Raw genomic sequence first — 25,523 nt, forward strand, 5'->3', positions numbered from 1 at the left:
AACGAAGAGTAGCCCCCGCTCGCCACAACCAGAGAAAAGCCCGCATGCAGCAACGAAGACCCAACACAGCCAAAACCAAAAATAAATAAAATTTATTTTTTAAAAAGTGCTACTCCAGTATGTTAATAGTGGTGATACTGATAACCATTAGGAAGACTCATCATGGGTTACTAAGGTTACAGGAGAACCTTGAACAAACTAAAACACTAGGGGGCTGTGTAGCTGGAGGGTGGGAGATCAAGGCAATCAATGTACTGCACACCACCACAGAACTGGGTAAGACACTTCAGGGGGTATGAATGTGACTCCAAAGGCTTGGCAAAGCGAAAAACTACTCTGGTGGAGCGTTCAGTTATCACTGGCCAGAGACTTAGCCCCCAAATGATCAAAGAACAAATACCATTCCTCCTTAAGCACAGCCTTGAAGGATCCAGACAGGCTTTGCTAACTGGCCATCAGTTCACCACCGTGACTGCCCATCTTTGAGCTGTCAGAGGGGTTAAGTGAAATAGTATGTTAAAGAAATTACCATATACTTAACCACCTACAGTATACTAACACCTTATATTTTCACATTTAACCCCAATAAACCCATAAATAAGGTATTTTTCCCAGATGAAGCAACTGATAGGTTAACTTGTCCAAAGGGACAGAACTAGTTAAGTTGCCAGAAAAAAATTTAAAACCTGAGCATTTATTCTGCCTTTCTTATATAAACTATAAATTATTCCAGCCAATACATGAAAAGAAAATGAGAGTTAAAACACCATTTTGCAACTCCCAATGAATTAATAATGGATCTAAGCTTTGGGCAGCAGTAGCTGTTAACATCAAAAAAAAAAAAATCCAAGAGACCACTACAACCTAACAAATGTAAATGAACACACCACCGCCAAAGGGAATGAATCTGAATTTATAAAGCCTCTGGATGTAGCTATCAATTTTTAGGAAATACAGAGGACAGAAGAACATATTGAACTATACTGAGTATGCAATCAGCAAAATTTAGTCTGGGAAATTCTACAGGTCAAATGGCCTGAGTTCGTCAATAGACAAAGTATAAAGAAAAGGAAGAAAGGGAAGCTACAGATACTTAAAAGACAAATTGAGTTTTTTTAAATGGACAAAGTAAATTACACTGTCCAGGGATGCACACTTGTATGATTAAAACCATAAAAGAATGCAAAGAAGTGACTACTATAAAGTCAGAACAGTAGTTACTTTCCAGAGGGAGGGAGGATGCTGTGATGGGGATGGGCACATGGAGGGACTCCTAGGGTGACAGGCAAAATTCTATTTCTTGACTTGGGTGGTAGTAACAAAAGTGCTTTAAGGTAATTTATTAAACCATAAATTTGTTTGGGGATAGTTTTCCTATTTGTTTTCTATTTTTTTTTAACAATAAAAGGAAAACATTTTAATCACATTAAAGTTTCTCACATATGGTAAGATTCCATTTTGTATGAAATGCCCCAAATAAGCAAATCTATAGAGACATAAAATAGATTAGTGGTTGGTTGTGAGAAAGGAGAAGGGGAGTGATTAATGGCCACTGGGTTTCCTTTAAAGATGACGAAAATGTTCTAAATTGGTGTAGTAATGGTTGTACAACCATGAACGTACTAAATAAAAACGACTGTATACTTTAAATGGATGAATTGTATGGTATGTGAACTATACCTCAATAAAGCTGTTAATAAAAGTCTAAGACACCTCAATTAAGTCAAGACACACTTTTAAAATAAAACCGGGGTAGAGCCTGAGAATCTGCATTTCTGACAAGTTCCCAGGTGATGGTGCTGATGCTGATCTGGGGACCACATTTTGAGAACCACTGCAATGAAGGATTTCAAAACTGCTTCTAGCTGAAGGCAGTACTAATCAGCACTGAAGAGTCAAGTGTTTTACTCAGGGACTGGGAAAGTAGTCCTGAATAAAAAGTTAACACTTTGTGCCAAGCACTGTTCTATTCTACTGGTTCCCTGACCATTAACACCAGCATCTCCTTGGGAACTTGTTGGAAATGCAAAATCTAGCCCCCACCCCCACCCCGACCTACAGAATCAGAAACTCAGTGTTTTAGCTAGCCCTCTAGGTGATTCTGATGTTCCCTAAAGTTCTATGAACTTTATATGCATTAACTCAGCTAAACTTCTCAAAAACCCTATGAGGTAGGTTAACACTATTATTACCATTTTACAGATTAAAAACTGTGGCACATAGGTTAAGTCATTTTCACAAGATGACACAGCTGATAAGCAATGGAGTCGGAACTTGAACCCAGGGAGTCTGGGTTCTTAATCACTGTGCTGAAAGCTCTTTCCACCTATAAGAATTCAATCAGCAGAATGCAGTAATAGAAAATTAGTAGGGGAAGTTTAAAAACAAACAAAAAAAGCAAAGACCAGAAGACAGGAATTCCCTGGTGGTCCAGTGGTTAGGTAGGACTCCACGCTTTCACTGCCAAGGGCCCAAGTTCAATCCCTGGTCAAGGAACTAAGATCCTGCAGGTTGTGTGGTGTGGCCAGAAAAACAAATTAAAAAGACCAGGAAAAATACACCTCACTATAAAGACAGGAAAATAAGAAAATAACTGTAGCAAATAAGGTAATCATTAAAGCAATCTTCCAAATGTGTTCCAAAATATAAGCAGCCACCAAATACAATATACCCAAGTATTTCCAGAGCAATTATCTTGGTACCTAATTATAAGGACTTAAAATTTGTGTTATGCTAAAGATGGTACATAAATTCATGGCAGTATGTTCACACTTACCAATCTTTAAAATCTAAATGATTATACTAAAAAGTCATTCCAGAATAATTTGCATCTCCCTACTCCTTGTCCCTTTCAGTCACTACTTAAAGATTACTGAGAAGGAAAAACTGCTTTCCTTCAATATCTAAGATTATACAATCAGAATCTCAGAGTTGAAAAAGAATTTTCACATTCACCTAGTCCAGTCAGCAATCCAAACTGAATCAATCTACAATACCAATCTCCATTTAAAGATATATTAATAAGAAGTTGAAAGAAATTCCAATTTTCGGTAAAATCACATTCTGGAACTAATCCATGTCACCACTGTAATTTTTAAAGCCAAATGACTAAAACTTTTAACCAGAAGTTGAAAATGCTCAGGTTAACAGCCCAAACAAAACCTACAGCTGTTTTACTCAGAGAGAACCACTCCTTCACTACTTGAAAGTGTTTCTGTACCAAGCTGGTCAACAAGTACATCAAGTTTTAGCAACTCAACCCTTATGACACATCAAATGAGAGGGCTTCCAAAGAATCTGAGCTGAATTATCCCTGACATTAACACATAAACATCTGGTAACCGGTCATTGAGGAAACAAGTCAGAGAACAATATAGCAAAACACCCAATTGCTTGTTACTATCAACTTTACAGATAGTGAGATCACTGTAAAGCAGCCAAATATGATTACAGCTACACATCAGATTTTAACAATTTAATCAAACTGCAAGAGAGGTAACATAGAATGTGAAAGGCAAATATTTTCAAAGCAACCATTTCTGGCATTTCAGTAATACTTTGAATCCATGGTTGAAAACACAACAAAAGGGAAAAGAAGCAATAGATTTCCATTGTAAACTTGTAATTCTGGAAACAATTCAAATATTGAAATGTCTACTGTGTGCAAAGCTCTCTCCCAAAACTCTAGTTATCCTAGTTTCAGAAACTCAGGATTACAAGGTTTAAGCGATATTGTTCAAACTTCCTAACTACAGAAAACTCAGGATGACAAGGGTAAATGTCTAATCACTATACATAATGTGCTCAAATTATTTTCTTGGACAAATGGATTTCACTGTAATTCCCAAGAAATCACTTCTTTAATACTTAGTCAATTTACAACTAAGGGTCTGATTTCTCCATTAATGAACAAAGAACTGAAAAGCCTGAACTCATGATCCATAGCACTGATGATTCACAATCATATTTCATCTAAAACACCTCAGAAACTTTCATTCATGACCTCTAACCTTCTCTGCCCCTTCAACTTGTAATCACTCTCATTTCAAAGGTAGGCACAAGTGGCCCTGCTCTGCCCCCAACGTGTGCTTAAGTCAAAGGCTGACTGGAGCATATGTGCCCAACTTCCATTCTCAGGTTTTGACCATGGAAGGGACATGCAGTAAATCCTACGATGGCCAATGCTGAACAAGGAAATAAATGAACAGTTTAAAGGACTCTATGCTGGGGGAACAGCATTTCCAGAAGAAATAAAATGAAACAATAAATAACAACAGGAAAACTACAGTTGTGTATAATAGCTGAAAATCAGGATGTCTAAGTGGAAGCTCTCAAAAACTGTTTAGTACTGCCATTTCAAAAACTGTATTACAGCCAGAGGAACTCATTACTAAGTCTTAAAAGCCTAGAAGTTATGGGTCAGAGCAGCTGAGATACCAACATCAAAAGAATAAAAAGCAACATTATAAGATAGTATAAAAATAACTAAACTACCTAAGGAAATTGAAACCATAATGAAAAACCCCAAAGGCACAATCAGGTCATTATCTAGGAAACATTAGCTTCTTCCACAAGGAGGCCTACTTTTCATGTGGAGCAGTAAGCAGGGCCAAGACATGGAACTGAAGTCAGGTATCAATTAAATCAGACTCTGCCACAGAAAAAGGAACCCATGACTAGTTATTTTGGGATAGTGCCTAGGCCAGCAGTATCAACTCCAACTGGGATACAGGAGATTACTGCCATTGTTCCATTATAATGGGGTCCTCCAGGGTCTTTAACTTAGTAAGAATGGGTTAGATACCACTTTGAGAATGTAATCACCAAATGTGGGGGAAACTCTACAGGACAAGTTCTTCAACAAATAAACTGGAAGAAAAAGAAAAGGGAGGGAACCTGCAGATTAAAAGAGATTTAAGAGAGATATCAATCTTCCTCTGTGATAAATGGACTTTCTTTGGATCCTGATTCAAACTAAAATTTGAACACTAGCTTCATATTTGATATTTTAAAAAATCAGTTAATTTTTTTTATCATCCTGAAAGTCTTAGCCAGTGCAATACGGTGAGAAAAAGAAAAAAAATCAGTTAATTTTTTGAGTTGTGGTAATGGTTTTGATGTTTAAAAGAGCCCTTTATCTTTTAGATACAAATATTTTGCAAATAAAAAGAGAACAGCAGGGGTTTATTTCAAAATAATCCAGGGGGTAGGGAGTAAGGGGCCTCACCTCAGTGGGTAGAAGTATAGATGAAAAAGAATGGCTGCAAGTTGGCAACTGTTAAAGCCGGTGATGGGTACACAGGGGGATCATTATATTATCCAATTTTCATATGTTCAAAAAATTCCAAAAAATTGGTTAGACATAATATATTGCAATTTTATTTTTTGAATGATGCTTAGAGTGATTTAAAAAATCATGTACAGACAGAATTCATTTAAATTTTAATTTAGTAATGAGCTCCACTTAAACACAAGAAACAGTCAGTACCACATCAGATCCAGACAATGGAAGAAACCAAAGTAGCTCAATTACAGAATGGAAATACATACACCCCCACCACCTCCATTCTAGGAAGTAAAATATAAATACTACCCACAAAGATCCACAAAAACTAACCTAAAATCACAGCCAATCATACTCATCCTGGTAGGAAATCCCAACACTGCTCCAACAGCTTCCTGAACCTTCCTGACCAAGTTGGTCTGCTGGTTCCTCTGGAGTGCTAACCCACTCAGGTCAGACTACTGGAGGACCTACAAAAAAAAAAAAAAAGGAGGGGGAGAGATACACAACACATTTATTAGGGTGTGGGGGAGCTAACGATTATATCAACGTTCAAACATAATCACAGTTATTATTTCTTAAGCAATAACCCTCACATATCAATTTTCATTTTTTAGGACCTGCTTTGAGCAGCAACAAGAATTCAGAACCAAAGCTAAAGCAATTCTTTTGACATTTAGACAACACCCCTGAAAACTCAGCTCTCAATTCCAATGAAATTATAGGGAATAGTGATTATTTTATAGACAAAGTTATATCCTTGTTGTGAATTGACAGTAAAACAACGTTGAATTTTTTGTGAAAAAAACTGCACACATAAATTATTTTTCACCTTCATACATGCTTTTTTGGCCATACTGGGAAACAAATGATAAATACCCTGGAAACTCAGGTTGAACTCTGCCACTGAACCTTAGACAGTTTTTAACTGGTATTGCCACTCCTTCCTCCCTTCTCAGAGACCAACCTAGAATAAATTAAACCTTTTAGAGGTCACACCTAGATTATCATTCCCAGATTTATTCTAGTTCCGAATGACAAAACTCAAGTTAAGGTTTAATTTCTAATCAGTACTTGACCCATTGTGAAGAACACCAAGGCAAAATCTCAAAACAGAAAGCGATCTCTTGTCCTCCCAATAAAAAGGGGGAAAATTACATTACCTCCAAAGCACTTCAAACTAAATAAAGCAAACCCTAAAGCGCAAAACCAGTGTCTGCATATAGTTAATTCACAGATGGTTACCCATGGCAAAATTTTAATCCTATGTAAACTTTTCACCATCATATTCCTATTTCAAACCCCATCATCCATCCAAGGTAATTAGAAAAAAGCACTCACTTTAATATTGGTCTAATTAAAATATAAACAGTAAGGAAAACTAACATCCAATTGAATACAGTAACTTCTACTTAGTAAGAGTGTTGGAAAATATCAAATGGCAAAAACACAACAGGGGATAGTGTATTAAAGAACTGTCAGTAATTCACTTTGGAAAAGAAGCTTGGTATCCCAAACAACCTTTCTAAATCCTCTCAGATAGGAATTATCCTGTTCAGGTAAGCCCAAATGACAGATCCCCACACTGATCTGAGGGACCAAAGAAAGGAGGTAGGGGAAAAGCAGTATGAACACTTAAAAACTAGCTAGCAGATGTTCTCTTTCTTACTGTGAAAAGCACAGCACCAAATTTCATTACTTTCATAGGGTGAATGACAGGACAGACTGACTTTGAAGGAGTGGAAGGAGGGAGCAGGCAAGGGATGAAACATCTCTTCCTAAAGGCAGAACACCTGGGTGTGGTTCTTGACAGGAACATTATGGCCAGGGGTCATTCCAGGAAGGTGATTTTGCATTAAAATTCCTAGACCAGAAACACAGGTAGGAATCACATTCAAACATAATAAACCATTGGAGATAAAAAGTTTGGCTTACGGGGGGGGGGGGAAAATATACAAAAATGATAGGACTGGCCTAGAAATATACTAAAAATTTACAGTTCTTTAACTGTTTCTTTAAACAAAAATCTCTTCTTTCCCAGGTCATAAAACTACCATATGACACAGGTGCATCTGCCAACGTGTTTTTACACCAAGAAAAAGTAACCACAATTTACTGTATGCCTACCATAAGCCAGGCACTTTATAAATTGTTTAATTCTAACAACTATTAAGAGCTACTGTCCCCATTATACAGATGAAAAACTGAGAATACGAAAAGTAATTTCCCCAAGGTCACAAAGTCTGACGTGAACCCAAAGCACACAGTATTTCTACCATACCAGGCTGCCTCCCTTGAGTGGGAAATGTTGGTGTCTCCTCAATATACACAACTCCGGGGCTAAGAGAAAACAATGCTGAACATGTAATCTAAAAAGGAAACAAATGATAGGGAATTGTCTATAGTAATTGTGGAATGGCGGGGGGAGAAAAAAAGTACAACAGGGGAATGACTGAGGAGCAAGACATAATCTATCAAAGCTATTTTATTTTCCAGCACATGGGGGGGGGTAAATGTAGTGGAGACTGACAGGAGGCTACCTTTCTCTCTAGGGGATTCAGCTCCCAGAAAAACATCATGGTGGGGGCGGGGAATAGAAGAAGTAATAAATCCTTAATGATTACATGAGAAACATGTAAGAGGTGGTTAGCAGCAAAAAAAGATGTCCAGACCAAGAGGCCACAGGAACTCAGAGCAAGGCAGGGAAAAGGGGCGGTTCCCAAGCTTGCAAAGGAGATGGGCGGGGAGGGGGGTGGGGGGGGGGAAGAAGAGCAAAAAGTTAGTTCACTGGAGGGTTATTCTCTACAGCCTTTTTAAAAGTTTTTTTTCCCCCTTTTTTTGGGGGGGAGTGGGTGTTTATGAGGAAGGAAAGGCTAACGGCCCCGAGAACGAAGAGGTCACAAAGACTGCAATCATCCAACCACCAATCCATTCATTGTTCCACTTAAAAATGGTTGAGCAGCAGAGCTGGAGAAATCAGTGCCCTGTGCTCCGATCAGGGTCATACAGGCTTGAAGGCTACTATGACCATCCACGAAGACGGACTAACTGCAGGAAACAGGAAAGGGTCTCTAGTCAACGCCTGTGTCAAGTGGATCAATTGGGGGGGGGCGGGGGCGGGACGGATTAGGAGACTTGGGCTAAGCTCTGCCTAACAGGACCGGGGAGGGGATGACAGGGAAAAGCTTTGACTCTCCCTCTTAAATACGAGCCTCAAATATCCATGTAGATGAGGAAGATTCAAAGGGACGGTGGAATTAGGGGAGAATGGGGAAGGAATACGTCAGAGGCACCAAAGCTTGACCCGCTCTATCTTAGTTCAAAGACCATGGGAGTTGGGGAAGTACAGCCCACCTCAACTCAAGAAAAACTAGAGGATTCACTTGGGCCCCGAAGGAGCGGAAAACCGAGGCGAGCCCACAAAAAGGTAGGAGGAGGGAATCAGTCATCGTAGGTTGGTCCCATCTCCCCCGCTGCCCAATCTAACCCCCAACCCCACTCCCCAACGAACTCCAGGACTCCCGTCCCCCACCCTTCCCAACCCGCCCACTGCGGCGGCGACAACGGAGGCGTTGACCGATTGGTGGGGTAAAGGCGGGCCCACACGCGGTTGAGGCCCGGGAAATGGTGTCGCCTCAACCGACCACAGACGGAGTGGTCTTCACCTCAGGTTCGGCTTATCGGCACCTCGGCTTTTCGCCAATCGTCACCTTCTTAACGTCGGGTACCTGAGAGATGTCACAAACGCGGACAGCCAACATCTCAGTCCCGGGTCCTGGCCGGACAGACATCAGCTTCCGCCGCCATCTTAACAGCAGGCAAACCGACCCTAGTCACTGCCACCCCCCACCCGAGGTACCTCCGCCACCGCCGAAGGACTCCAAGAGAACGTAACCCCGCTCCCGCGAGAACTCACCGGCTAGGAACAGCACGAGCCGAAGACGCTGCCGCCGCCTCCGCGGCTACTGCAGTCTGTAGCCGAACCGCAGCCGCCTCCGCGCGATCCCGCGAGAACCTCTACCCGACGGGAACAGCCTGAGCCCAGCCCTTCACAGACCCCTCCTCCCACCAAAGCCGAAGTCGCTACGGCTCCGCTCTCACCCTACGCGGAGCAAAAAGCAAATGACGCACAAACTCACGGAGCCGAGGGGCGGAGCCACTCTGCCGCCGCCGGCTCGCGCATGCGCGGTCAGAACTATCGCGATAACACGTTTCGGTCTCCGCGAGACCTTCGAATTCACCACCGCAGGATGCCGCCCGCGCCTCGTCTTTAGGAAATACGAGATCTCGCGAGACCTGGGGCACGCTCCTAAAAAGGAGAGAGGCGGGGCTCCATGAAAATGACTGGGAGTTTTCAGGGGAAGGGAGGAACCTCCCGTCCTGCAGGGATCTCGCCTACCACGAGGTTTCCGACCCACTGCGGAGCTGGCTGCCAAACCTCGCGATGACACAGCTCAGCGCCAAATCTCGGCCATGTCCTGAAAACTGCCTCCGCCCCCGATCTAAGGTGTCTAGAGCCTAGTGCTTGAGGAAAATTTAAAAAGTCAACCTGTTTATTCTCACGCTTCCGGGCGGAGCTGTACCAATTAACCAAACTCCATTCTGGGAGAGGAGCAATAGATCTCCCATTGTTACCTGACTCCAGGAATCACATATTATTTTGGACTAACACATAAAATACGTTCTATCTCACAATAAGCACGCAAATGCAAATGAAAACAATGACATAACATTTTTGGCCCATTAGATCGGAAAAAAATTTTTTAAGACCGATAATATTCAGACTCCTTCCCTCGCCGCACTGCAGGCTACTGAATCCATCTTAATCTAACTAAAGGCTCATATCATTAGTTCTAGCTCCAAAGCCACAAATTTTAACTCCTGAGGCTTTACCTTGGCATAACCAAAAGATCCAATAAAGTGGTTTTCTCCAAACAAAGAGGTCTGCCTTCAGGAAAAATTCAAGCTTCCAAGGGGGTGGGTTGGGGGGGAGTGCGTGCTTGAAGCTTTTAATATGGCAGTTTTTCCACGTCTAGCCAACAATGTTTCTCCAATAAATCTTGGGAGCCAATCTGGCTCGATTTGTGGGCTTTCCTATTCTAAGGCATTGTTCTGTCTATTCTAATTTATATAATGTTCCTTTAGAGTACATTTTAATATCTGGTAGTACAAATACCCCATATTTACTTATCTTTAAAATATTTTCTCGGTTGTTCTTAGCCATATTTTTTCTGGATGAACTTTAGAATCATGTTAAGTTCCAAACACTTGGTATATTTATTGAAATTGCATGAACTGTATAAATCAACACAGAATAAAATGGACATCACTACAAAATTGAGCCTTCTTATACAGAAGCACAGTATCCCCTTCTTCACGTATGTAAACGTTCTTTCATTATATTCCTCAATAAAGTTTTGTAGTTTACTTCTAGGTATTTTTATTCTTTTTTCTTGTTATTGTGAATGGGGTTTTTTTAGTGTTAAAATTTCGAAATGCTTACTGCTTATAGATAGGAAAACTATCGATATTTGCCTATTTAGTTCTGTAATCGGACAAATAAAAAATATGTTCAACTTCACAAGTAATCAGGGAAATGCAAATGAAAAAAATGACATACCATTTTTTGCCCTTTAAATTGGCCAAAATTACAAAGGTTGATGATAATTTGTGTTGGCACAACTGTGGAAAAATGGGCATTCTCGCACAACATTGAAGAGTGTAAATTAGTATAGCCTTTTGGGAAGACAGTTTGGACAAATTAATCAAAATTCAAAATGCATAAACATTTTGACCCAGCGATTACTCTCCTAAGAATTTCTCCTACAGAAATACTCATACATGAAATACACACACACACACACACACACACACACACAAGCCCATTCATTATAGCATTGCTTGTAATAGCCCCTTCCCTCCCCCAAAAGGGAAACAAGCCAATGTACATCAATCGGGAAATAGTTAAATAAACTGTAGTACAATCATACAATTCAGCTGTTTATAAATGAGATAAATTTAGATTCCCTGATATAGGAAGATCTACAAGACATATTGTTAAGTTTTTAAAAAGCAATTAGCCGAAATGAATGTGTGTGTGTGTGCGCGCGCGTGTGTGTGTAGTACCATTTAGATACCAAAACCTACATATACGACGCCTAAGTAGTTACCCGCGAAGCCTGCCTGCCAGCCCCCTCACCTTCCCCCTCCTCTGAGGCCGCCTTCCTCGAACCCCTGAGAGAAACGCCGCAGGCCCGGCCTTTACTCCCTCTCTAGGGCCACTTGGCCACGACTAATGCCGGTACCTCGCATCCCCACTGTCGGCCGCTCTCTCGCCGCACTGCCGGCCGCTGCCGGGCTGCCTCCAGGAGATGCGGCGAGCTCTCTTCACTGGCGCCGGCCGAGGCCTGGGGGAGGGGAGAGAAGGCGGGGTTGAGGGAGGGCTGAGGCAGGCCGCCGGGTTCCTTCACCAGCCTCTCCCGTAGGCTCCCCAAGGCCGCCACCTCCGCGCCTCAGCGCAGGGTCCCGTGGGAACATCCCCCAGCGAGAAGCAGAGGACGGCCGCGAGAGCAGAGCCCGCCCCCCAGCCCGGAGGAAGACGCTCACCTCAGCGGCACTACCAGGAGCGTACCGAGTCCGCGGCCCTGCTTCAGACCTGCTCCCCTCAGCTCGCCCTCCGCCGAAAACCTCCCCCTCCGGCTCTCCTCATACTCGTTCTGAGGCTCCGCCCCCAGCTCGAGAAGCCCCGCCCCTGCCCCCCGGGAGGGCACTCCCTCCGCGGTGAAGCCGGGTCCCCTACGGGGGACCGCGCCTGAGGTACTCCAGGCCCAGCAAACCCAACCGTAGAGGATAGTAGGGTCACTAAGGAATTGTGAGTTGATTCGAGGCACGATGGAAACCGCTGAAGGGTGACGTGATTTGATGTGACTAACGTTTAAAAATTAATCTCTCCAGCTGCCTAGCGAAGAATGGGGGGCGAGAGGGCAAGCGGGGACACTGTGTGGAGGGCGGGAGATGACGGGGGCGCCTACCATAGTGAGTTTACACAGGTAAACCCTTACTTCAGGGAGGTAGTGAGACCTCAATAAACATTCTCTTTTTCTCCTTGGTATTATTTGGGGTGACAGTGCGATTGGCAAAGAGCTTATAGAGGATCTACATCTGTGAATGCATAAGAATAAAAAAGATCAGGTAAGAGTTACCACTATTAACCGTGCTTTACTTCTGGGGTGCAGAAGAAGGGAGCTTTGACTCGAAACTCTAGATACTTCAGTAAGGTTTGAATTTTTAACAAAAAGCATGTAAAGTATAGAGACAAAAGCACTATCTGAAGTACTCTTGAGACATAGAGGAAATAAAAACTGTAATTGTACCCTCCGGTTCTAATTCCAGCCCTCCAGAGCAGTGGTTAATGCCCCAAGTTGAGAATGTGATGAATGGATCCACTGCCCGCCAAATATATATATTTACACATAAAATTTTGTGTATAATCTCAGTTTTATGGAGGCCCATTTGAGGTAGATTGACCCATTAAATATTCTTACAATGCTATTTTTAATGGGTGAATGTTACTCCATTGTAATGCTAATTATTTAACCAAGACTCGATGTTTGTCTTTTTTAATTATAAAAAATACAGGTATGAAATTTGATGTAACTAAATATTTGGATATTTCTGAGACTCTTCTCGAGAAATTTGTAGAAATGAAGTAGCTAGGGTCCCACCAGAAATACATGAGAATTCCAGTTCATTCAGATATTCCCATACCCTCACCGATATTGCCATTATAGTTTTCAAAAAACCTTTTAATTTAATACAGACTTTGATTTTAATTACAATCTCTCACACCATCTGAATTAATTCTAATAATCCATGGTCTCTACTCCTAATTCTAACCCTTAAATTTCTATTGTCAATTCCTAGGCCCCATAAAGTCTAGTTCCCCAACTCCTAATTCTAAAATCCCACATACCCCACAACTCTAGTTTTAATTTCAGTCTGCAGCACCCTTTAGTTCTCTTGCCAGCTCCACTCCTTTTGCAGTCCTAATTTCAACTAATATCCCCCTACACACACACGCACACACCTGTTGTTTCTATTTTTTTTAATTGTAGACTATTCAGAAATTATATGAAAGCATAAAGAAGATACCAAAAGATTAAAAATTTATAATCCTACCACCTAGAGAGGACCACTCTTAATGTTTTGGTTTTATGTCCTCCCAGCCTTTTTCTATGCATTACATATGTACTTATTGTTCTAAACAAAAACAGTATCATAGCATGTTATTATTTAATAACCTAGTGAATATTTGTCATGCCATTAAATATTTGTCTGTAACAATTTTTTTTTTTTTTTTTTTTTTTTTTTTTGCGGTACGCGGGCCTCTCACTGTTGTGGCCTCTCTCGTTGCAGAGCACAGGCTCCGGACACGCAGGCTCAGCGGCCATGGCTCACGGGCCCAGCCACTCCATGGCATGCGGGATCCTCCCGGACCGGGGCACGAACCCATGTCCTCTGCATCGGCAGGCGGACTCTCAACCACTGCGTCACCAGGGAAGCCCTGTAACAATTTTAATGGCAACATTAGGCATTCCTTTCTTTAACATGTAATTAGTTTCGTTTTTGTTCTTTTTTCATTTTAAAAATGTTTGCCTAATTACACATGAATGAATACATTATTGTAAAACACTCAAAGCAGAAAAATGTAAAGTTCCTCTTACATACACATATAAAAATACATAGCTTTGTTTTGTGTTTTTTACTTTTTAAAAATATAAATGGCATCCTATTTTATGTATTGTTCTAATTGCTTTATTCACTTACTATGTCTTAAAGATCCTTCCATGTCAGTATATATAAATCTACCTCATTCATTTTACGTACTGCATAGTATTCCATTGAATGAGTGTACTAGAGTTAACTATTGATAAGTAACCTATTGATAGATACAAAATTGTTTTCAATCTTATACTGTTACAGTGCTTTTTTTTTTACTATTAACAGTGCTATGCTAAAATATTTCTATAAGATAAATATGAAGAAGTAAAATAGGTGGCTCAAACAGCACTTTTTGGAATTTTAATAGGTAATGCCAAATTGCCATGCAGAAAGACCCAGTTTACACCTACATCAGGAGTGAATAAGAATAACCATTTCCCTAAATTTTTATCCATGCTGGTATTAACCAATCATTTCAATGTTGTACCAATGTGATGGTTGAAAAATGTCTCATTATTTGCATTTCCCTGATTATTATCGAAGTTAAGGAATATTTTCATATGATTTTTTGGCCATTTGCTTTTGTTGTTTGGTGACTTTGCCTGTTCATATCTTTTATCTGTCTTCCAATGGGATTTTTTGACTTCTTATTAAATTATGTAGTCTGGATATAAATCTTTGTTACAGGTATGGGAAATTTTTTTGCAGACTTTTCCTTATTTTTAAGCTTTGCTTATGGGATCTTTTTGAGTATAGATGTTTTAAATGTTAATGTATTCAAATTTATCAATGGTTTCTTTTATAGCTTTTGCAGTTTGAATTTTGTATAAGACTTTTCTACTCCAAGATTAGAAACATTGTTCTATATTTCCTTGTAATATTTTAGAATTTTATAGATTTAGCTCTTTAATTTTCTGGAATTTTTTTGGTAAACATTTTTCTTAGTCATTAAATGTTCTAACAATGGTATGTTTCATAGGTGAATATTATTCCATTGTAATACTAATTACTTATTAGTATTTTTCATAGGGCCCTAAGCATTAATTGAACAGATCATTCTTTCCCTCTATCAAAAACCAAATTCCTGGGACTTCCCTGGTGGTGCAGTGGTTAAGAATCCACCTGCCAATGCAAGGGACACGGGTTTGAGCCCTGGTCCGGGAAGATCCCACATGCCATGGAGCAACTAAGCGCATGCACCACAACTACCGAGCCTACTCTCTGGAGCCCGTGAGCCACAACTACTGAGCCCACATGCCACAACTACTGAAGCCCACGTGCCTAGAGCCCGTGCTCCGCAACAAGGGAAGCCACCGCAATGAGAAGCCCATGCACCGCAGCAAAGGTAGCTCCCTTGCCACAACTAGAGAAAGCCCACGTGCAGCAACGAAGACCCAACATAGTCAAAACTAACTAAATAAATAAAAACCAAATTCCTAAGTATGTATATGGGTTTGAATGTAAATCATCAGTTCGATGGTCCTAAAATCCATACCAGCATCAATACCATACTTTTTAAAAACATCTGAGCTTTAAATTATTTCATCTCTGCTAGGGCAAGCTCCTCTGTCTTTTTCCCCACAAATTTCTTGGCTATTCTGGTGCATTTTCTTTTCCAGATGAATTTTTAAATTAGCTGGTAAAGTTCTATAAGAATTCCTATTGGGCTTTATATTACATAAATTTATTTCATCAAATGGGTGTAGGATATTATATTTGACAAACTAGTCTTCTATTGCCATATATTCATGTTGTTCCTAATTGTCCACTGTTAATAAGCAACTCTGTGAAGGACATTTAGAAAAATCTTTCCTCACCACTATAATTATTTAACTACAATAATTTCAATAAGGCACAGCATATCCACATTTTGGGAGAGGTTGATAGGCATAGCTCAGTGTACTTTGAGAAAGATTTTCCCAATTTACGTTTCCGTGGGGTGTATGGGATGTCATCTCCCTATCCTGCTGCATGACTGGGTCATTAACAGATTTTGAACTTTTGAAAATTTGATAGAGGACACATCATTGTTTTGCTGATGTAATGTATTTTGTATTTGTTTTCTATAGTTGCATAACAAATTACCACAAATTTAGCCATTTAAAACAACACCTTAGGGCTTCCCTGGTGGCGCAGTGGTTGCGAGTCCGCCTGCCGATGCAGGGGACATGGGTTCGTGCCCTGGTCTGGGAAGATCCCACATGCTGCAGAGCGGCTAGGCCCGTGAGCCATGGCCGCTGAGCCTGCGCGTCCGGAGCCTGTGCTCCTCAATGGGAGAGGCCACAACAGTGAGAGGCCCGCGTACCGAAACAAACAAACAAACAAACAAACAAAAAACCCATAAAACAACACCTTATTGTCTCACAGTTCTGTAGGTCAGATGTCCTGGTGGGCTTGATTGAGTTCTCTGTTTAGGATCATACAATGCCAAAATCAAGGTGTCCCCAGACTTGGCTTTTATCTGGAGTTCTCTGGAGAAGAATCCACTTCAGGTTCATTCAGGTTGTTGTCAGGATTTAATTCCTTACTGTTGTAGCACTGAGATCCCCATGCTCCCAACTTCTAGAGGCTGCTCACATTTTTCCTTACGTGTCCCCTTTCATCTTCAAGCCAGCACTGGCACACTGAATCGTTCTTTTGCTTGAAATCTCTCAAAGCTCTCTGCTTTTAAAAGGTTTATGTGATTAGATTAAGGCTATTGGGATAATACAAAATAATCTCCCTATTTTAAGGGGAACCTTAAATACATCTGCAAAATCTCTTTTACCAGGTAATGTAACATATCATAGGTATGGTATCTCATCACATTCAAAGTCCAGAAATTAGGGTGGGAAATCTAGGGAGGGGGCATTCTAGAATTCTGCCTACTATAGATTTATTTTCCCCTTTTCAAACAACTACGTGAATCATTCTTGTTGTAAAAGATTCAAACATTACGGAAGTACCATTCACGGAGCAACACATGAAAGACGTGTTTCACCACCCTTCCCCTTCACTACCACCTCTATTTAGAAGTAGCCCTTTATATTTTTCATGCATAATGGGATGTCTTTTTGTAACTGGCCATCCTACTTACCTTCCTTATAAGTTCTAATAGTTTTTCTATTCATTTTCTTTGGTTTTCCAGGTGGATAATGATTTCCCCTCCTTATCATATTTATAATTCCTATATGCATTTACTTGACATATAATGTTTTACTGAACTTCTGGGAAAAAAAGGTTAAATAGTAGAGGCAACAGTGGACATCTTTGTCTTTCTCCTGGTTTAGTGAAACTTCTAGTGCAGTGTTTCACAAACTCATGTTCTGGATGATAATAGGTTTTTAATCTATTTAATTATGAACATTTCAAACATGGAGCAAAGTTGAAGGAGTTTTACAGTGAACACCTGCATACCCACAACATAGATTTTATCATTAATGTTTTGCTATACTTTATCACATAGCTATCATCTATCCATCAATCAAACCATATTTCTCGGATTTATTTTCCTATTCTACCACTTTCTCCCATCCTATTCTCTACTTAATAAATTATTTTCAGCTTTTATATTTATTAATATCTTCCTCTAGTTCTAAGTTTGTTTTGCTGTTTTCTTTGAAATGGCTTACATTAAATATGTGGCTTATTCATTTTCAGTCTTCCTTACTTATTTCTAAAATCATTTAAGGTTATAAATTTTTTCTGTTTGACCTTAATATGTAGTACTTTCATTCTCATTAATTTCTAGTCTATAATTTTGGTTTTGATTTCTTCTTTGACCATGAGTTATTTAGAAGTGTTGTTTGATTTTTGAAGTGACAACTTTTTTTTGGCTGTTTTTGTAATTAGAAGTTAGTTGTATTGCACTGTGGTCCAATAGCGTGACTTTTATGATTCCTACTAATAGAAATGTATTATGCTTTCTTTTGTGACTTAGTACATGATCAACTTTTGCAAGGGTTGCATAGGCATTTTTTTAAGTTACCTTATAAAATATAACTTATCTGTTTTTCTGATTTCTTTATATATTTTAACGGAATATCATTTGGTATATATGTTCATGACAGAAGATATTCTTGATAGATAGTATCTTTTATCAGTATCTCTTTTACCCTATTTAAAATTTTTTGCCTCGAATACTAACATTTCTAACGTTAATGCTGTTGCTCCTATATATATACATCTTTATTGGTTTTTTTTCTGATTACAGAATGTCAGACAGACAAATTATTCAAATAGAGTTAACAACTGTTAGTATGATATATATTCTTCCAGATCTTTTTCTATCTATACATTGATAGATATATGTATTATACTATAGATTTTTTAATCATAAAAAGGGAGAGAATTATGCTATATCTGTTTTACAACTTGCTTTATTGACAATGTATTCTTGACATGCTTTCTATGTCAGTGTATATACATCTACCTTATTTTTTTTAACTAATCTCTGGAGTGAGCATTTGTACAAAGTGCCTGGTCCATCACTATCTTTTTTTAATTCAAATATCACTTCAGGGAAGCCCTCCCTCACCCCCCCAAAACTAGACCAAGGCAGCCTGTAATACACTTTCATGATACTCTGCTATTTTACTCCATAGGCACCCAAGACAGTTGTACAGCTGTGTGATTAATGCCTGTTCCCCCCACCACACACAGACATACATATACCCTACACACACACCTTATAGTGGACAGTGAGCTCCTGGAGAGCAGGGACTATGTCTGTTTTGTTTATATTTGTACCCCAGCACCTAGCACAGTACCTAACATTTGTATCTATTTAATAAATATTTTTTGAAAGAAAGAATGAATAAACAATCCTATGAGGCAAGTATTACAATTATGCCCATTCTACAAGTTACAAAGCTGTGCTAATTTAAGTAATAGTCACCCTATAAAAATCCCCTGAGGATCCTCAGAAATAAGTGGATAAGGTAACAGTAGATTATGGGTTTCTTAATATATAAATACTTAAAACTTTACCCTTTCTAAAAAATTAGTTGCATGGGGTGGGTGCTCCTTTGGATTGTTACTGATTTTTCATTATTATAGAGTGCTAAAATGAACATCCTTGTAAATAGCTTTGCACATGTGTATAATTCTTTTTTTAATTAATTTATTTTATTTTTGGCTGTGTTGGGTCTTCGTTGCTGTGTGCAGGCTCTTCTCTGGTTGCAGCGAGCGGGAGCTACTCTTCGTTGCGATGCACGGGCTTCTCATTGCAGTGGCTTCTCTTGCTGCAGAGCATGGGATCTAGGCGCGTGGGCTTCAGTAGTTGTGGTGCGTGGGCTCAGTAGTTGTGGCTTGCGGGCTCTAGAGTGCAGGCTCAGTAGTTGTGGCACACGGGCTTAGTTGCTCCGCAGCATGTGGGATCTTCCCTGACCAGGGCTCGAACTCACGTGCCCTGCATTGGCAGGCAGATTCTTAACTGCTGCACCGCCAGGGAAGCCCCACATGTATGTACTTCTGTAAGACAAATGCTGGAAATGGAATTGCTCCAATGGGTATGCACATTTTACAATTGGATAGCTATTGCCAACTTGCCCTCTAAAAGAAATTATACAAATTTATATTTGTAGTACCAGAGTATGAGAGTGATTCCCCCCATACCCTTGCCAAAGCTGTGCATTTTCATTCATTTTTTCTTTGTTAGTCTGATATGTCAAAGTGATATGTCATTGCTTTAATTGTTTTTGATTTTTGGTAAAGTTGAGCACCTTTTCATTTGTTTCTTAGCCATTTGTATTCTTCTTCCTTTTTCAAATGGGTAGCCTGTTTGTGTTGTTTGCCCATGTTTTTATTGAATTTAGTATTTTGTTACTGATTATGAATAGGTCTCTTTTTTAATTTTTATTTAAAAATTTTTTATTGCAATGACATTGATCTATAACATTATATGTTTAATCTATACTACATTATATTTCTACTTCTGAATACATGCCAGCATGCTCACCACCAAAAATTTATTTCCCATTTACCACCCTACAGTTGACCCCCTTTAACCAGTTTGAACTCCCCCCTGCCACTTCTCCTCTCGAAACTGCTACTCTGTTCCGTATATACATGTTTGTTTTTGTTTTGTTTGGTTTATTCATTTATTTTGTTTTGTTTGTTTGTTTTTTGTATTCAACATATGAATGAAACCGTGTAGTATTTGACTTATTTCACTTAGCATAATACCCTCAAGATCGATCCATGTTGTTGTAAATGGCAAGATTTCATTTTTTTATGGCTGAGTAGTATTCTGGGGTGTGTGTGTGTGTGTGTGTGTGTGTGTGTGTGTGTGTGTATGTAAAACATCCTCTTTATCCATTCATCTGTTGATGGGCACTTAGGTTGTTTCCATATGTTGGCTACTGTAAATAATGCTGTGATGAACATAGGGGTGCGTATATCTTTTCAAATTGGTGTTTTTGTATTCTCTGGATAAATACCCAGAAGTGGAATAGCTGGATCGTATGGTAGTTCTATTCTTAATTTTTTGAGGAATCTCCATACTGTTTTCCAAAGTGGCACAAATAATGGAAAGATATTTTGTGCTTGTGGATTGGAAGAATCAACATTGTTAAAATGTCCATATTACCTAAAACAATCTACAGATTCAATGAAATCCTTATCAAAACCCCAAGGAAACTTTTCACAGAAACAGAACAAAAAATTCTATAAGTTATATGGAACCACAAAGACCTCAAATAGCCAAAGCAATCCTGAGAAGAAAGAGCAAAGCTGGAGGTATCACACTCCCTGATTTTAAACTATGTTACAAAACTATAATAATCAAAACAGCATGGTCTTGGCAGAAAAACAGATACATAGATCAATGGAACAGAATTGAGAGTCCAGAAATAAACCCACACGTATATGGACAATTAATTTACAACAAAATAACAAAGAATATACAATGGAGAAAGGATAGTCTCTTCACTAAATGGTGTTGTTAAAACTGCACAGCCACATGCAAAAAAAGAAAAAAGAAAAAGAAACTACACTATTATTTTATACCATACACAGAAATCAACTCAAGATGGATTAAAGACTTGACTGTAAGACCTGAAACCATAAAACTCCTAGAAGAAAACAGAGTCAGTGCACTCTTTGACATAGATTTTAGCAATATCTTTCTGAATATATCTCCTCAGGCAAGGGAAACAAAAGCAAAAATAAACAAATGGGACTACATCAAACTAGAAAGCTTTGCCTAGCAAAGGAAACCATCAACAAAACAAAAAGACAACCTACTGAATGAGAGAAGATATTTGCAAATCATATAGCCAATAAGGGACTAATATCCAAAACATATAAAGAATTCATACAACAACAACAAAACCTCAAACAACCAGATTTTAAAATGGAATAGCTCTTTTTTATATTATGGATAATAACCCTTTGTCTTCCTGTCTCAAATATTTTCCTCAGTTTGTTATTTGTTTTTGAAACTTGTAAATTTTTTTCTTAGAATATACAAATTTAAAATATTTTATATAATCAAATTATTGTTCATTTCATTTATAATATCTGGCATATGTGTTGTACTTTGAAAAGCTTTCCCTACATCAAGATTATAAAACTCTTTCTCCATGTTTTCTTCTAGCACCTTTATGCTTTTAATTTTTACCTTTGAATACTTGTCCCATACAGGTTTTATTTTGATGTACAGAACAAATGTAGATTTCCAACTTTAATTTTTCCCAATGGCTATCCAATTGTTCCTACATAATTATAGAATAGTTGACATTTTACTCATTCATTTGAAATGCCCCCTTTATTAAATGCTAATCTCCCAGATATCTTAGAGTTTGCTTCTAGAATCTTATGTTCCATTGTGTAATAGTAAAGTGTGCAAGTGCTGAAGCCGGACTACCTGGGTTTGTACCCAGCTCTGCCATTTACAGTTTCTGCATCTGTAAAATGGGGAAAATAGTACCCATATGATAGCATTGTGATTACTAGATAAGTTCATTTATGTATAATTATTAGAGCAGTCCCTGGCACATAGGAGTACTGGTATTTTTATAATATTTGTTATTAAAATTTTAATTATTTTTTCATAGTACATGATATCATCTGCATATGTATTTCTATTATCTTTTTTGTGTGTGTGGTATGCGGGCCTCTCACTGTTGAGGCCTCTCCTGCTGTGGAGCACAGGCTCCAGACGTGCAGGCTCAGCGGCCATGGCTCATGGGCCTAGCCACTGCACGGCATGTGGGATCTTCCCGGACCGGGGCACGAACCCGTGTCCCCTGCATCGGCAGGCGGACTCTCAACCACTGCGCCACCAGGGAAGCCCTCTATTATCTTGTTGTAGCATGACTTCTCTTTTTTCTTTAACATCTTTATTGGAGTATAATTGCTTTACAATGGTGTGTTAGTTTCTGCTGTATAACAAAGTGAGTCAGCTATACGTATATATGTGTCCCCATATCCCCTCCCTCTTGCGTGTAGAATGACTTCTAAGCAACTTGAATAATTTGCAGATGACCTATAACAACTCTACTTATCCTCCACTCTTATATTTCATCCAAATTAGGCATCTTAATCCTAGGCAGTTAGGGAGGGGGAGGAGAGGAAAGAAGGGAGAGGAGTAAAACTGTCCCTATTCACAGATGACATGATTGTCTACACAGACAGTCACAAATAACACGCACGCACACACACACACACACACACACTCACCCTCCTGGAACTAATGAATGAATTTGGCAAGGTTCAAGAATACAAGATCAACACACAGAAATCAATCACATTTCTATATACTAGCAATAAACAATACTACTTATAATAGCTCCAAAAAATGAAATAGATAAAAATCAAACAAAACATGTGCAGGATCTATATGCTGAAAACTGCAAAACACTGATGAAAGAAATCTCCAAAGGCCTAAATAACTGGAGAAATATACCATGTTTATGGACTGGAGCTCTCAACATATTAAAGATGTCAGTTTTCCCTAAATTGATCTGTAGATGTAATGCAGTTCCTATCAAAATCCCAGTAAGATTTGTTGTATATACAGATGAGCTGACTCTAAAATTTATGTGGACAGGCAAAGGACGTATAATCCAAAATGATATTGAAAATACTGATAAAGTTGGAGGAATCACACCATCTGATTTTGAGACTTACTATACAGCTACAGTATTCAAGACAGTGTGGTATAGAGAAAGGATAGACATATGGACCAATGCAACCAAAGAGAGGATAGACCCATACAAATATGGTCAATTGATTTTTGACAAAGGTGCAAAGAATTCAATGGAGAAATGACAGTCTTTTCAACAAATGATATTGGAACGATTGGACATCCATGTATAAGAAATGAACCTTGACCAAAACCTCACACCTTGTATGAAAATTAACTCAAAGTGGCTAATAGATCAGAATATCAATCATAAAACTATATTTTTTTTTAGAAAAAAGCATACAGAAACATCTGGAACTCTCTTATGTTGCTGGGAGGCATGAAAAATGGTACAGCCACCCTGGAAAAGAATTAGTCAGTTTCATATAAAGTTAAATATACACTTAACATATGACCAAGTAATCCTAATCCTAGGTATTTACCCTGGAGAAATAAAAACTTATGTTCACAAAGAGCCTGTACATAAAAGCTTAAAGTGTTCTATTCATAATCACCAAAATCTGGAAACAACAAATATCCTTTGTGGAATGAATGGATAAACAAACTGTGGTACATCCATCCAATGGACTACTACTCAACAATAAAAAGAAACGAACATGCAACAACTTGAATCAATCTCAAAGGCATTGTGCTGAATGAAGGAATATGATCTCAAAACATTACATATTGTATACTTCCATTTATATGATATTTTTGAAAGGATAAAAATATAGTGATGGAGAAAAGATCAGTGGTTAGGAGTGGGGGGTGGGTGTGACTTCAAAGCCAAAGCATGATAGAGTTTTATGGGGCAATGGAACTGTTCTGTATCATGATTACAGTGGTGGTTACACAAATCTATGCATGTGTTAAAATGGAACTATATACACAAAAATTTAAATTTACTGTATGTTAATTAAAAAAGAAAATACAAAAAAATGATACTAGAATTAGAATGACATCTGCTATGTCTGGTGGGTCTGTACACAACTGCAGCTTTGTTTAACCATTTTTTATTTGAAAAATTTCTTCTGAGAATTCTAAGCTCACAATAAAATATCCTAAGTACAGCTAGGCCTCTGTACTCAGACTAGTTAACCCTGTCATGTCCTGCAAGGTGCATCAATTAGAATTCTTTCGGTTGCAGGTAACAGCAAAGCCAACACAAAGTGGATCAACAAGTAAGCCCATTTTATTATCTCCCATATATACATAGAGGGAGGGACGCAAAAGTAGATGATTCAGCAGCTCAACAACATCATTAAGTACCCACTTTACCTCCATCCTGTACCACTATCCTCAGCCTATTGGTCCTTCACCTTATGATCCCGAAATGGCCGCAGCTACTCAGTCATCACGTTGTCATATACCAACATCAAGAGGCTGGAAGAAAGAACATAACTGTCATGTATCCCTTATTAAGACTAAGAGAAACTTTTTCCAGGAACCCCCAGTAGACATCCTCTCTTAGCTCAATGGCCAGAAATCATGTCTCATGCCCATGCTGAAACCAAGTATTTGGCAAGGTAAATAGAATTACCATGATTAGTTGCCTCAGACGAGTGCCCCTCTCAGTATGGTCCCTAGCCTGGTACTAGTCTGCAAACTGTTGGTTACCAGCTAGGTGCAGAATTTGAGATTATATGTTTAGAAACTTTAAAAAAAAATTGAAGTATAGTTGATTTACAATGTTGTGTTAGTTTCACTTGTAGAGCAAAGTGATTCAGTTATATACATTTCAGTTATGTATATTTTCAGATTCTTTTCCATTATAGGTTATGACAAGATGTTGAATATAGTTCCCTGTGCTATACAGTAGGTTCTTGTTGGTTATCTATTTTACATATAGTACTGTGTATCTGTTAATCCCAAACTCTTGATTTATCCCTCCCTCCTTTCCCCCTTTGTCTTCTGTCTATCATTTGGAAACTTTTATAACAAGTTGACTGAGTAGTTGTTATGCCTTTTGAATGTAATAAAAATTGGGGGCTGGCATTTTGTAGGTAGGTCTTCATTTGAGAATCCCAGCTCCCATGATGCACAGGGTTGCCCTAAATATTCACAAAAATGGGGACTGTAAAGTGAAGGATGGCCATTGGGTAGGGTACCAACAGTGCGGACCATGCAAAAAATGATGGGAACGATGTTGCTCCTAGAACCCTGGAAAATTCCAGACAAAAACAGATTTGGGGTCCAGCACTGCAGAGCAGTCTCTCCTTTCGGTTTCATTTGCATACTCACCTGCGGTGCTACCACTCCCAGGAGGGAGAGTCTTGAGCAGCCAGGTGGAGTTGTGCCTCTCCTGAGAAGCCACACCCCAAAACCTGTTTCCCAGCTGGCCCAACATTACCTGTGTTTTTTCTGATACTGGAGAGTCCTCTTTAGAAGGCTATAATTGGCCTACATCTGCCA

General features: G+C 39.1%; 1 protein-coding gene and 1 long non-coding RNA gene across 10 annotated transcripts in view; one reads left to right on the forward strand and one right to left on the reverse strand.

Moving 5' to 3' along the window:
- HUWE1 (HECT, UBA and WWE domain containing E3 ubiquitin protein ligase 1) overlaps positions 1-11,975 on the reverse strand; it is a 144,903-nt gene extending 132,928 nt beyond the window's left edge. For 6 of the 9 annotated variants that reach the window (XM_082609743.1, XM_082609742.1, XM_082609746.1 and 3 more), the window contains exons 1-3: positions 11,891-11,975; positions 11,590-11,691; positions 5,618-5,754 (exon numbers count right to left, since the gene is read on the reverse strand). The gene's annotated coding sequence lies outside the window, so the exon portion shown is untranslated. Of the gene's footprint in view, positions 1-5,617; positions 5,755-7,565; positions 7,654-9,012; positions 9,032-9,200; positions 9,401-11,589; positions 11,692-11,890 lie in introns of those variants that run through there. The other 3 variants (XM_082609740.1, XM_082609739.1, XM_082609741.1) reach the window with 3 other exon arrangements.
- A 94-nt stretch (positions 11,976-12,069) lies between these two features.
- Positions 12,070-14,067, forward strand: LOC309796520. The gene is made up of 3 exons (XR_014292471.1): positions 12,070-12,155; positions 12,412-12,475; positions 13,700-14,067. It is a non-coding gene; the product is annotated as an uncharacterized lncRNA (long non-coding RNA).
- Positions 14,068-25,523: the final 11,456 nt, after the last annotated feature.

Source organism: Mesoplodon mirus (assembly GCF_964341445.2).
Source record: "Mesoplodon mirus genome assembly, chromosome: X".
NCBI classification, from domain to species: domain Eukaryota; kingdom Metazoa; phylum Chordata; class Mammalia; order Artiodactyla; family Ziphiidae; genus Mesoplodon; species Mesoplodon mirus.